At 65.3% G+C, this 12,108-nt stretch overlaps 1 long non-coding RNA gene across 1 annotated transcript; it reads right to left on the bottom strand.

Annotated features, from left to right (window-relative positions):
• Nucleotides 1–3,840: 3,840 nt before the first annotated feature.
• On the bottom strand, nt 3,841–7,358 carry LOC123389292. The gene is made up of 2 exons (XR_006603875.1): nt 7,058–7,358; nt 3,841–5,724 (listed from the first exon to the last, which is right to left on the bottom strand). It is a non-coding gene; the product is annotated as an uncharacterized LOC123389292 (long non-coding RNA).
• Nucleotides 7,359–12,108: the final 4,750 nt, after the last annotated feature.

A 12,108-nucleotide genomic window follows, 5' to 3' on the forward strand; every position in this document is an offset into this window, starting at 1 on the left:
GCGGTTCGTGCAGGAGAAACGTGTGCATTTCTGTGTGAGAGGCGCCCCCCCGGGGCATTTTCTCCCCAAGTGTCCAAATCTGAGGGAGCTGTGACCACGTGGGGTGATGGCCTGTCCATGTCATCTCCTAGAGAGCCGGCACGTGGCCACCACAGTGCTCAGCAGACACACCCTGGAAGAAGCCATGGCGGATGCCGGCAAGCAGTCTGGGCCCCCGTGTCCTGGCTAGAGGTTCAGAGCAGCTCCTGGCCCAGAGTACCCGCGGTGCCATGGCAGGAGCCCCGTCACCACGAGGCATTAGGGTGCCCAGGGCAGGTGCCCCTCGAAGCTCACCCAACAGGCATGGCGGGGCACCTCTGTCCCCTTGTCTTCTGGGGATGGTCTGTGGCCGGAGGACCAAGGCCTCAGGGCTCCCGGGACGTGCCCTGCCTTCCCCTGGTTGAGTTCAGGCACCTCTGGCTATGACCCCTGGCCCAACGCCAGCCCCTCCCAGCAGGGTGCCAGGAACCCAGAGAGTCCACAGTGATGGCTGGTGGGTCCCAGGGCAGGATGAGCTTGGAGGTGTCCTGGGCTCTGAGCCTGCAGATGGGCCCTCTCTTCCTTCCACACCCCACATTTCTGCGAATGTGAGCCGGATGCCAGTCCTCCTTTGGGTCCTGCCCCGGCCACTTCCATCAGCCAGGAGCAAGGGGGCCTGAGTTGAAGGACGCAGAGGCTCCCTGGCGTTGGGGACCACACTTGAGAGCTGAGCACCTGCTACCCTGTGCTGAGCGGCAGGGAACAGGAGGCGCTGCCCAGAGAGATCCCGGCAGCAAACCCAGGCTGGCGGGAGGGCCGGGACGGACAGCTCAGCCAGGGTGTCACGATTTCCCACTGGGAGTGCCCCCACAACCTCTCCTGGCGGGGCAGGCCCTCAGACCCCCTTCATGGGGAGGGACGCCCCGCACCAGATAGGAAGCGATGCTTCTGGAGCCCCTCCGTCCTGTCCCTGCCTGTGGACTGGGCACTTCCTTCAACTCATACAAACAGCTTTATTGGAATACGAATCACACCCCATATAACTGATCCATTTAAAAGGAAACTCAGTGGGTTTTCGTCTCTTCACAGAGTCGTATGACCGACCACCCCGCAGGCAGCTGGAACGTTTTCATCATGGCAACAAGAACACTCCCCTTAGCCGCCACCCCCAGCTCCCCGCCCCGCTCTCCGTGGCAACCGTGAATCCGCGTTCCTCTCTAGCTGTCTGTTCGGGCGTTCACTACGGGGGCCCACACGTGACGTGGTCCCTCCGTGTCTGCCGCGGCCATGGGGCGCCACCACACAGGAGTCTGTGTCCTGTCCAAGGTGGAAAGCTGGTCCGCTACCCATGTTGGTCATATTATTTAAAGGAGAAACAGAGGTCCCTGGCCCCCCCCAGCCGTTCCCAGGCTGAAACACAATGTTTTGATCCCTTCGATGTTGGAATTAGGATGCTGTCCTCCTGCAGGACTGACCACGGCCGTGCTGTAGCATTCTGAGGGACCCGTCGCCGGGACGGGCTTGGCCACTGCATCCATGCCAGTCTACATCTGCTGCACCCCCGGCCATGAGGTCCCCAGGATGGGGTCTACCAAGCTCACCTAAGTGACCACTGGGCCAGGCTGGCCAGGGAAGGGCGTCCAGGGGCACAGAGCATCCAGGAGTCAAAGTGCAAGGGCAAGTTTGGGGGGCGGGCAGGAGCTTCCTGGGAGGCGATGTCTGCACGCATTTCGCAGGGGAAGGAGGGAGCAGGGTGCCCGGGACCAAACAGGAGCCAGGGCTGGCAGCGAGGCTGGCCACGTGGTGCCAGAGACGCCGGCATTGCTCAGGCAGGAGGCAAGATGACGAGGAGAGGCCAGAGGGACAGGAGGTCCCAGGTCACCACCAGGATGGGGTCCCACTGCCAGCAAGGCACAGCAGCTTCAGTCGGGGACGAGCACATATCAGACGGGGGAGCCCCCGAGGGCCCAGCGCTGCCAGGGCCAGACCCCAAGGCCCGCCCCTCCCCACCCCATGTTCCCGCCGTCCAGCTGAGGTCTGGGGCAGAGGGTCAGCTGACTCCACAGGCTCCATCCCACTGTGGGAGCCACGTCCCCTCGCCCCACTGCAGAGGGCAGGGAATGCCGGCCACATCCCCGCTGGGGGTTACACCAGCCCCTGCAGAGCCGTGTAGTGTCAAAGCTCCCCGTGGACCGTCCCAGGCAGGAGGGATGAGCCCGGGACCCAGGCCTGGAGTGCCGCTGGGAGAAGCCGCTCACGTGCGGCTAGGGGAGTGAGGGAGAGAGTCAGAGGACGCGGGACCCTGGGGGACACGGCACCTGGCTCTCCGGGCCGGGCACATGCACACGGGGCTCACAGTCACATGTCTGCATCTGCAGGTGGTTGGGATTCCTTTTAACGGAGGTCTGAGAAGGTCTGAGAAGCCTTGTGATGTTCCCGGAGGCCCCACAGCGATACAGTGGCCCAGGCAGGTGTCGTGGACGGCTGTGTCCCCCACATTCTGATGCCGGAGGCCCGGCCCCAGTGGAACGGTATCAGAGCTGAGCCCCACAAGGGGCATCGGCCCTCTCTCCCCACGACCGGAGGACCCGGCGGGAGGGTGGCCTTCTGCCAATCAGGAGGAGAATCTGCACAGGCCCCGGCCGCAAGGTCCCACCCAGCCCTGCAGGGAGGCCAGAGGCACGGACACTGGATATCCGGATGTCCGGTCCTGCAATGCCGCAAAGGAAGTGGCTGAAAGAAGCAAAGGAAAGGCGGAAACCCGCCCATGTCCTGCCACGGGGGACCGCGGAAACCCGCCCATGTCCTGCCACGGGGGCCCGTTGAAGACGTCACGACGGACATCCCTACAGCAAAAACTTACAAGGTAACTCTGTGAATGGACAGGGATGCCAGCCGTGGACACATGATGGGTGAGGACGGCAGGTCAGGGCATACAGAGTAGAGGCCTGATGGGAACCGGGCAGGGGGGCAGAGTCCTGGGCCGCCAGGGCTGGGGCAGCACCCATCTCCCGGGAGGGTCCCCATGCGTCCACAGTCATCTGACGGTGGCCTGGGAGACCCGGCACCTCGCAGCATGGTGGGGGACGCCCCAACACCAGCCATGTTGGCCAGAGCCCCGGGGCAGGGGGAGGCTGCCCTCAGCCCCCAGAGTGGGCCTTGGGCAGGGGGGAAGCTGCCCTCAGCCCGGGAGGGAAGTGGGCAGGGCTCCTGGGTCCCAAGCGCCACGCCCACCCAGCTTTCCCCTGATTCCTGGCGTCCAGTCTGGGGTTGGCGGGAAGCTACAGGAGTGGGTGGGCCTCTGGGGCCTCTGCTGAGATCTGGGGCATCACCCCCCGAGTGGCCTGCACGTTTATGTGCATATGTGCTCACAGGTCCATGTGCACGGATGAGCGTGCACACGTGTGCTCGTACACACACTCACTTCTAAAGTGCTCTCCCCGTGGAGGGTGGTTCCAAACCTGATCTTGGTTTTGGCACTTAACAGGTGTGTGACCTTGAACACGTGATACTGAGCCCTGCCTCAGTGTTCCTCTTAGCAAACAGGGCCCATACGGGGACCGGCCTCCCCAGAATGGGCCCTCCCCAGAATGGGTCCTCTCCAGAATGGGTCCGTCTGGGCAGAGCTCTGAGGACGCTCCACCACCGATTCCTGGCTGCTGCAGGGCCCTAGGCAGCTCCTTCTGGTCGGGTCAGAGGCTAGTGCCCCCATGCCCCAGCTGTGCTAGTGCACGGTACCCGGGCTTCACGCACCCTGTGCCGCCGTTGGGTGGTCCCTGGGCACAGACGCGAGGCGTGGACAGCGACTACTCTGGGCCTCGCTTACACTCGGGTCTATTTAATTGGCAGCACATCAGAAACGTGCGCGTGCTGGCCGTGGACGCCAGTCGCGGGCAGAATCCGTGGCACCCACAGCAGGCTCCCCGGGGAATCGCGTTCTGCTGTGTTTACTTCCTGGCTGGCTGCTTCACTGCTCGCTGTGCGGGGCCCACAGCGGCCACGGAGGAACCGCCCTCCCGACCGGAGAGAAGCGGCTCGGGAGGCTTCGGGGGTGGCGGGAACGGCCATGACGACAGTGAGGACGAGGACGGAAAGCGAAGGCTAGGACGCGGGCTCCGTAGTGACTACACCTGGGCCTCTCAGCCTGGGACGGTGCCCTCTGAGCCCCAGCGCACCCACGAGCCTGGGCTGGCCGCATGGCCTGGGTCTCACAGGGACAGGCCTGGGGCAGACCCAGTGCATCCAGAGACGTGAGGTTCTGGGGTGTCACTTACCCTTTCCGTGGCCTCGGTCTCCCCACCTGTGAAATGGGCGTGATGCCACTGTAAGGGCTTATCGGGGTTTACGAAGACAAGGGTCCCCAGGTCGGTGCTAAATGCCATGGGCTTGCTCATCGGATGCCTGAAGCAGCCCTGGCCCTTGCTCCGCGGGTGGGAATGGGAGGCCCTGACAGCCGGAGAGCCAGCCCGCACCAGCCGGGGTCCCAGAGACAGACACAAGGGGAATGTGTGCGTCTGTGCAGACGTCCTGTCCCTGAGGCCGGGAGCCCTGCCGTCTGCCGGCTGCAAGCGTGGGCCCGGGGAAGTCGGTGAAGGACTTCCCACGGAGGGCCACAGCCGGAGCCCCCAACCGAGGGCAGAACAGACGCCCTCCTCCACTTCTATTCTACTCACGCCTGCAGGGGATTGGACGAGGCCCCACACGGAGGGGCCAACTTCTTCCACAGTCCCTGGGAACACCCAGAAAAATGTGTCATCTGGGCTCCGGGGGACCGCCAGGTTGACAGGTGATGTGAAAAGTCGCACAAGCCTGCTGGGCTGTGCCGTTTCTTCCTTGAGCCCCACGTCCCCCAGAGGATGGGGCTAACCTGGCTTGCAGCCCCACATGTGCACAGGAACTGGGGGGGGGGGGACCCGCACTGAAAGGCGTAGCCCGCGGCCCTCACGCTTCAGAGTCTCTGGGGAGGGCCCAGGCCGCTGGGCTGTCCTCCCAGGTCTGACCGGTGTGAGCGCTGCCCTCGCTGAAGCTGCCTCAGACCTCCTGAGCCCCTCCCAGGAGTCACTGCCCCTGGAAGGAGTGAGTCAGGAGCCCGGTGGTCCCCAGCCTGTCCTCCGCGCGGCCCGCCACGGATTTGTGCTTCAGCTAACGCCGACTGCACAGCAGACACAACCCTGAGGACCGCCTCCGCGCTGACTTCCCGCCTCCCCAGGGAGACAGCGGGGCAGGGCTCGAGCCCCTGGGGGCCCAGCAGCCCCTCCAAGGCTAGCGGGTGGTCTGGCCGGGGCACCCAGGTTGGGGCAGAGGGGTCCCCTCTCCCATCCTAGCAGCATGGATGGGTTGGGTGGCAGAGTCGCCACAGGGGCCGTGGGGCAGAAAGGGTCCGATGAGGTCAGGCCGACGGCTGCCCCCAGTCTGCTCCCCAGACACGGCCGCGCAGGGTCAGCTTCCCGCACAGTCGCTTTCTGCCCTCTGCGGTGGCCTCACGCTGGTGGCATCTTCTTGTTGGGTCGCAAGGAGGCAGAGAAGGAAGTCAGGAGGCCACGAGGCCCAGTGTGTGCCTACGGAATACCCCGACCCTCGAGGCGCCCAGGCGTGAAGTGCCCGGCCCCTCACGCCAGGCTCGGACGGGACAGGAGGGACAGGACGGTGCGTGTGCTTTGTCTCCGCTTCCTTCCTTCGTGGCGCTTTCTCCTGGGCGGCTTCGTTCTGCGCAAGAAGACGGTGTCTCAGGCGTGCAACACGTACCGTGCGTGTCCGCGTGTCCCTGTGCGGCTGGGGTCCGCGGGCGGCTGTGGGCGGGTGGGCTGGGGGAGGCAGCAGCCACGGGATTTTCAGCGGGGCGGCGGCTCCTTCCAGGGCCAACGGGATCTCCCTCCCCACGGACTGGCACCTGGGCGCCCGGGGTCAGTGGCCTGCCTGCCCCTCAGGACAAAAATGCACTTCGCCCCAACCCCCCACGCCCCCACCCTGCGCCCAGGCTGCGCACACAGAGGGGAGCGCGGGAAGCGCAGGACCAGACTGCGGCGAGGGGCTGGAATGCGCTCCAGCCCAGGGAGCCGCGGGCCCTGCGGAAGGGGGCGTCCTCCTCGGGGAGGGGCTTTCCGGCAGGCTTCCCCTCCCCCTCCTCCCCCTCCTCCCCCTGCCCCTCCTCCTCCCCACCCTTCATCCCTCCTCCCTCCAGCCCCCCTCCCCTCCTCCCCCTCCCCACCTGCTTCCCCTTCCCCCACTCCCTCCCCCTCCTCCCCCTCCCCCACGCCCTCCTCTCTCCACTCCTCCCCCCCCCCCGCTTGCCCCTCCCCCTTTCCGGGCTCCTTCCCCCCCTCCCCCACCTCTCATCCTCCGACTCCTCCCACCCTCTCCCCAGTCCCAGCCCCTCCCCCTCCTCCCCTTCCCCTCCTCCTCCCTCTCCTCCAGGCTGAGGCTGCCCTCTGGGGCTGGGGCTGGCAGGTGGGCCTCTGGGCTGTCCCCTTCTGGGCCGCCTCTGATCCCTGACGGCAGCACTGACGGAAGACAGAGCTGTGTCACGGGGGTGTCTTTCAGGGCCATGTGCCCCGTTATCTCAGCCCAGTGCACCTGCCAGAGCATCTTTGTGCTGGGGGGGGGCTGCAGAGCTACTGCTTCCGGAAACGGAGTGTCCCAGCTCAGGCCCCCCCCCCCCGTGACGTCCTGAGACCTCCGGACTTGACTGTGACCCCCAAGCGCCCAGCTCTCTCCCCACTTCTCTCCTCGCAATGGAGAAGCTGCCACCCCCACCGCCACCCCCCACCCCCCTTCACCAAGGACAACGGCTCTGATGTCCCTCAGCTTCCCAATGAGGCAGTCTCTGGGCTGGGGGTGGGGAGGAGCAGAGTCTCCCGGCCAGGCCCCTGCCCCAGGGGCTCCAGACCTCTCCCCGACCCCAGGCCGCCCCCCCACCACCCACCGCACACCTTCCCTGCCTCCCAGATGTCACTCCCAAGGTTTTGTTTACTTTTCTTAAAAACTACCTTGTTACAAGACAGAAAGGGAAAGAGCCGATTAAGCCGCAGCAGTCGCTTACATGCTGGTCGGAATTCGTCTCAGCTCCTCTCCAAGGGCAGCTTTGGGTGATACGCAGGAGGAGGAGCAGGTGGCGGGGGACACAGGGCCACACAGGCAGGCAGGAGGGAGGCTTGTAGCCACAAGAGAAGTCCCCACCACAGGCAGGGACCTCTGCAGACAGACGTCTTCATATGACTTCCTGATTCCGGCGGCCTCCGGCCCAGCCTCACGGGGCCGGCCCTCGTCAGCCAGCAGACGCCCACCAAGCATCTTCTCAATGCTGAGGCCACGGCCGCTGCTGAGGGCAGAGCCATGGCTGGCACAGGGGGCCCCCAGTCCCTAGGAGTCCTCCACCCACACAGGGTACGTGTGGCCACCTACCGAGGGGGTGCTGCGGAGGAGGTGCCCCGTGAGTCAGGGGGCCTGTGGAGAACAAGAGTTTGAGCTGACCTGGGAAGGAGGTAGCAGGCAAAGGGGGAGCACACCGATGGCCAAGGGCACGACCCTGGTCGGCGGGTGCATCTAGGGAGCGGGACACGGCAGGCGGCCCACCACCATCCACGTGGGGAGCCGGGCTGGGGCAGGCGAAGCAGCAGCATCAGAGCCACAGGCAGATCCCGAAGAAAGGGAGCCGGCCCCCCACCCAGGGCCACACCCTCTGGGACCCCAGGTTGGTGGCCAGCTCTCTAGCACCTGGGGGGGCACAGAGCACTCCTGCGGGCCTGGGTCTCCAAGGAGGGCACGCCAGAGGCCCGGCTGCCAGATGGAAGGGCCTAGAGCTGACGGCACCTGCCAGGAAAGCCCCGTGCCCTAAGCAAAGGTGCCCAGCGGAGGGGAGAGGAAACTGCCGGGGTCTTCGGGGCCCCCGGCTGGTGGAGAAAGAGGGTTCTCATTTCCTGAGAAACGCACTCCTTCAAATAAACCAAATGAGGGCCCTGTTCAGCACGAAGACACATGGGAATAGAAGTTTGGAAAATCCGATTCATCACGGCACAAGAAGTCCATTTCCCACGAAGACCTCCCTGACCTTCCCTCTTGCAGACTGTCCTCCAGGTCCCGTCCAGGCGCTGGAGGCCCCCACGGCTCCCAGAGCGGGACGAGCCTCTTGTCAAAGAGCCAGTCCGACCCTGGCCCTCTGTGCCTTCAGCCTCTTCCTCCCTGATGCGTGGTGGCCTGGGACTGTGCCTCTGGACGGGACGTCAGTGGGACAGGGAATTCACACACCAGGGTCTTCCTTTCCTGTGCACCCTTCATTTCATGGCAGGAGGGTTTGTGGAGAAGCCCAAACGGGCAGACGCCACCCTGGGCGCCAAGGACACCAGATAGACAGTAGAGGCTCGGAGCATGGGACGTGGTCCAGGCGGCCCCGGTCCCCGGCCCCCACCCCAGCGGGGCCAGGCCCGCTCAGCAGTCACTCTGGAGAAGCAGCTGCAGCCCACACCTCCCCCTCCTCTGGGCCCGAGTCCTTTCCAAAGAAAGTCCTGGAAACCCTTGGGAAGTCTCAGGCTGAAGAAAGGAGCTGACCGCCCTCCTGCTCAGGGACCCCTGTTGTGCTCCAAGCAGAGGTGACCTGTGCCGTCGGTGCCCCAACCCCTGGGTGCGTCCGCCTGGCTCTGGCTGGGCCTGTGGGCTCGGGCAGGGGTGCCCTTGGGCCGAGGAAGAGGGTGGAACCGAAGAATGCTGCCCCCGAGGACATGGCCACAGGTACCTGCATTCCTCGTCACACCTCAAGTCCCACTTCGGGGACTGCCAACAGCCGTGGAGGGAGAGCTGCTGCGGGCAGATTCAGCTGCCGCACAGGTGTCGGGGGGACGTGCAGGTGCCCCAGCCTCACCTGCTGCCCCCAGCGCTGCTTCCTGGCCTCCTCCCCCTACACCCTGCCTGTGCCTCCCTGTCCCACGTCTGTTCGGGTACCCGCCTGCCGTGCGGCTCCCCGGGCGCCCCAGTACCCCATCGACTCCTGCCGTGGCCCCAAGAGGCGGGTCGACATCCTGTTCTGCTTCCCCACGAAGGACACAGAGCTCAGGAGAGGGTGTCCCCTGTTCCTGCCTCCAGGCCACCTGCTGGAAAGGCCGGAGGAGACCCCAGGCCATCTACCCCTCTGCCCCCTCCTGCGCCTGGGGAGGGCTCTGCAGGAGCAGCGAGAGCCCCAACAGGAAGGGAGCAAGTGAGGCCCGGCCCTCCACGCCCCCGGACGCCGCTCCCGGTGGGACATGACGTCCCCATGTCACAGAGGCTGCCTCAGTGGGCTCGCTCTGGGGTTTATGTCTGGACGGTGGAGAGGACGCACCGCACTGGTTTCCAGCCTGGCCACAGCAGCCAGCCCCGCCCAGGCAGGGACCGCCGTTCAGTAACTGCCATTATCTTACGCCGGACGCCGTTCTGTCAAGCTTGTGTAGACGCAGAGGGAGAACGGTGCCGAGCGCCCGCGGGCCCCCTCCTGCCTCCGTGTTTTCCAGCGCACACACCCCCCGCTTCAGCCCCTCGGCAGCTCAGCCTCTGGCCCCAAATTCTTTGACAAGGTCAGAAGCCCTTTGTCAGTGCACAGGCATGCTAGGAACAGGGGTGGACCTGCTGGCCTCCAGGGACTCCCCTGTGCTTCCTCAAGGGACATTCACAGAAGAGCAGACGGCCCGGTGCTGCTCAGACCTGGAGGACGAGCCTGGCCCTGGAGGATGGAGCTGGAGGACCGCAACCTGGGCTGCTCAGGGCTGCTCGGAGAGGGACGTGAGGGCCGAGGTTCTGGGGTGCTCGGAAAGGAGCAGGAAGGGCCTAGAATTCTGTGTTCCCACAAACGTGTTTTCCTGCAGTAACTCGGCGGCGGCCTGTCAGTCGGAGCCGGCGGCGTGCCGTTCCGAAGCTGATCGTTCGCTGTCACAGGGAGAAGCTAATTATCTCCTCCCGGCTCCCGGCGGACGGGAGCGTCTCAGGAGCTGACGTCTCCATCTCCGAGCCTTGAAATTTCTAGAGAAGCCGAGAGTCCGCCAGGCGTGACGCCGCCGGCCTGTTCCCACTGGGCGTGTGAAAGCAGTGACCGGCGGGGGCAGCTCTGGGCCCTCTCGCTCACTTTGTGCATCAAGGCCTCCAGAACCCAGGTGTGCGAAAACCTGCAAGGACATCGGAGGTGCCCGTCGCGAGACACGTGGGGCCGGGGCTGGAAACTGAGTCAAACCCGCTTGAGGAAAAGCAGGCGGGCGGGGCCGGCTCACGGGGTCCCGGGAGTCAGTGCTGCAAGCGGAGTCAAAGGCCTCGGAACCAGCTCAGCGAGCAGCCAGCAGGGGTGTCTGCTCTGCCCGGCGAGTGGGAGGGCTTCCGAGCGTTCACCCTGGGCCCCTGGGCCGTGGGCAGGGGACCTCTGATTTCAGGGGAGCAGGCCACACTGGTGGGCTCCAGGTCCCCAGACGCCGGTGACTGAGCAATAGGAGCAGGGATGGGGCAGGGCTGGAGAGAGCACAGGGCTCCGGACAAGCAACACCGACAGATGTCCCGTCCAGGGTGGAGCAGTGCCCTTCGCCCCTTGTGAGGACAGATGAAGTGGCGCAGACGTCCCATCCAGAGAACCAGCCTGACAAACACATACGGCAAAAGAGATGACCAAAGCCAGGCTCTGAGAGCCGGGGCCGCTCCGGCTGTGGACAGCAGAATGCTGGTGCCGTCTAGCAGCCTCAGCCCTTTTAAAAGGAAGACGAGTGAGCCATTGTGTCCCAAAGCCGCCCCACTCAGCCGGGGGTCCGCGTCAGGCCAGCCCGGGGCTGGACGCCAGAGCAGCGCCTGGAACAAAGCAGGCACAGAGCAGAGCCGGGCTCCCGTGTGTGCGTGTGTGTGTGTGCGTGTGTGTGTGTGTGTGCGTGCGCTCGCCCGAGAGGCACGCAGCGCCGGAGCCGGCTGTGACTGTTCATTTACACGAGAACACATGTCCTCACGAGTGCTTATGCTCCTTTTCTCCCCCAGTGACGATATTTTTAAAAACCAGATTGCAGAACCGTGCTGGTGCGCTAACCGGCGAACCCATCTTTCGAGGGGAAAACACACAGCCGGCCTCCAAGCACGTCTCGCAGACGCCCGCCAACCGGGGATGGACACTCAGCCTGGCCCCAGGAGGGGGCCCCCAGCTCTGAGCCTGGGAGAAGCTCCCCACTGGCTAGGCCAGCAGGGGCGCCCTGGAGCAGGGACAAGAGGGACCCTGTGTCCCCACTGCCCCAGGACGAAGGGTGGCTTCATGCATGTGCACCTGTGCTCCCTGACCACGCTGTGGTCAGGTTCCGGCAGCCCCTAGATGCTCCCGGCCCCAGGGAGGAAGGGCTGGGGCTTCACGGCTAACAAGGAAGGCCCCGTGAGCCCCATGGGCTGGGTGCTGGCCGGTGTGGCCCGTATCCCCATCCCCGATCTGAGGACCCGAAAGCTGTCTTCACTGGGCTCTGTCGCTTCAGAAAGTTAGATTCACGCCGACAGAACAGAGAATTCCTCACCAGCCTCTTGCTCCTTGTGAGCAGGGCCCCTCTCACGCTGCAGAGAGGCCACAGGCAGCTTCCCCAGGACCGCCTGGTCGCAGCTCCGGTCCCCACAGATGGCACACGAGCGGCACCGGCCAAGGGCCACTGCCCGACCCCACGGGAGCTCAGTGTCCACTCTGCGGCTCCGACGTGGACGGGCAGGCCCCAGCGGGCTGTGGGCCGATTGGCCCCGAGTGGGAAAGGCCCCGGGTGCTGGGGCTCGGGGTGCGCGGCCCGCAGGGACAGCACTCTGAAGGCCTCGACCAGAAACCCTGCATCCAGCCCCTGGAACTTGTGAGGACATAAAGCAGGCCGCGTGGACTGGACAAAGTGAGGGCACTGCTCCCAGACTGGGTGGGGAATGCTCTCTGACTCCGTCGGAAAGTGTCAGGACCAGAAGTCGGAAGGCAGGCGTGAGGCCTCTGTCAGAGGACCAGGAAGGCCTCCAGGAGCTGGGGGGACCTGCCTGGCTGCCAGCCAGACTCACGCCTCAGTCCTGCGGCCACAGGGAGCCACCCTGTGAGGCAGGAGACTCTGCCAGAGCCCCGGTCAAGGGCCCGCAGGCTGATGCCTTGGC

Source organism: Mustela putorius, unplaced genomic scaffold (assembly GCF_011764305.1).
Source record: "Mustela putorius furo isolate JIRA1106 unplaced genomic scaffold, ASM1176430v1.1 tig00003972_pilon_pilon_pilon, whole genome shotgun sequence".
Classification (NCBI taxonomy): Eukaryota; Metazoa; Chordata; class Mammalia; order Carnivora; family Mustelidae; genus Mustela; species Mustela putorius.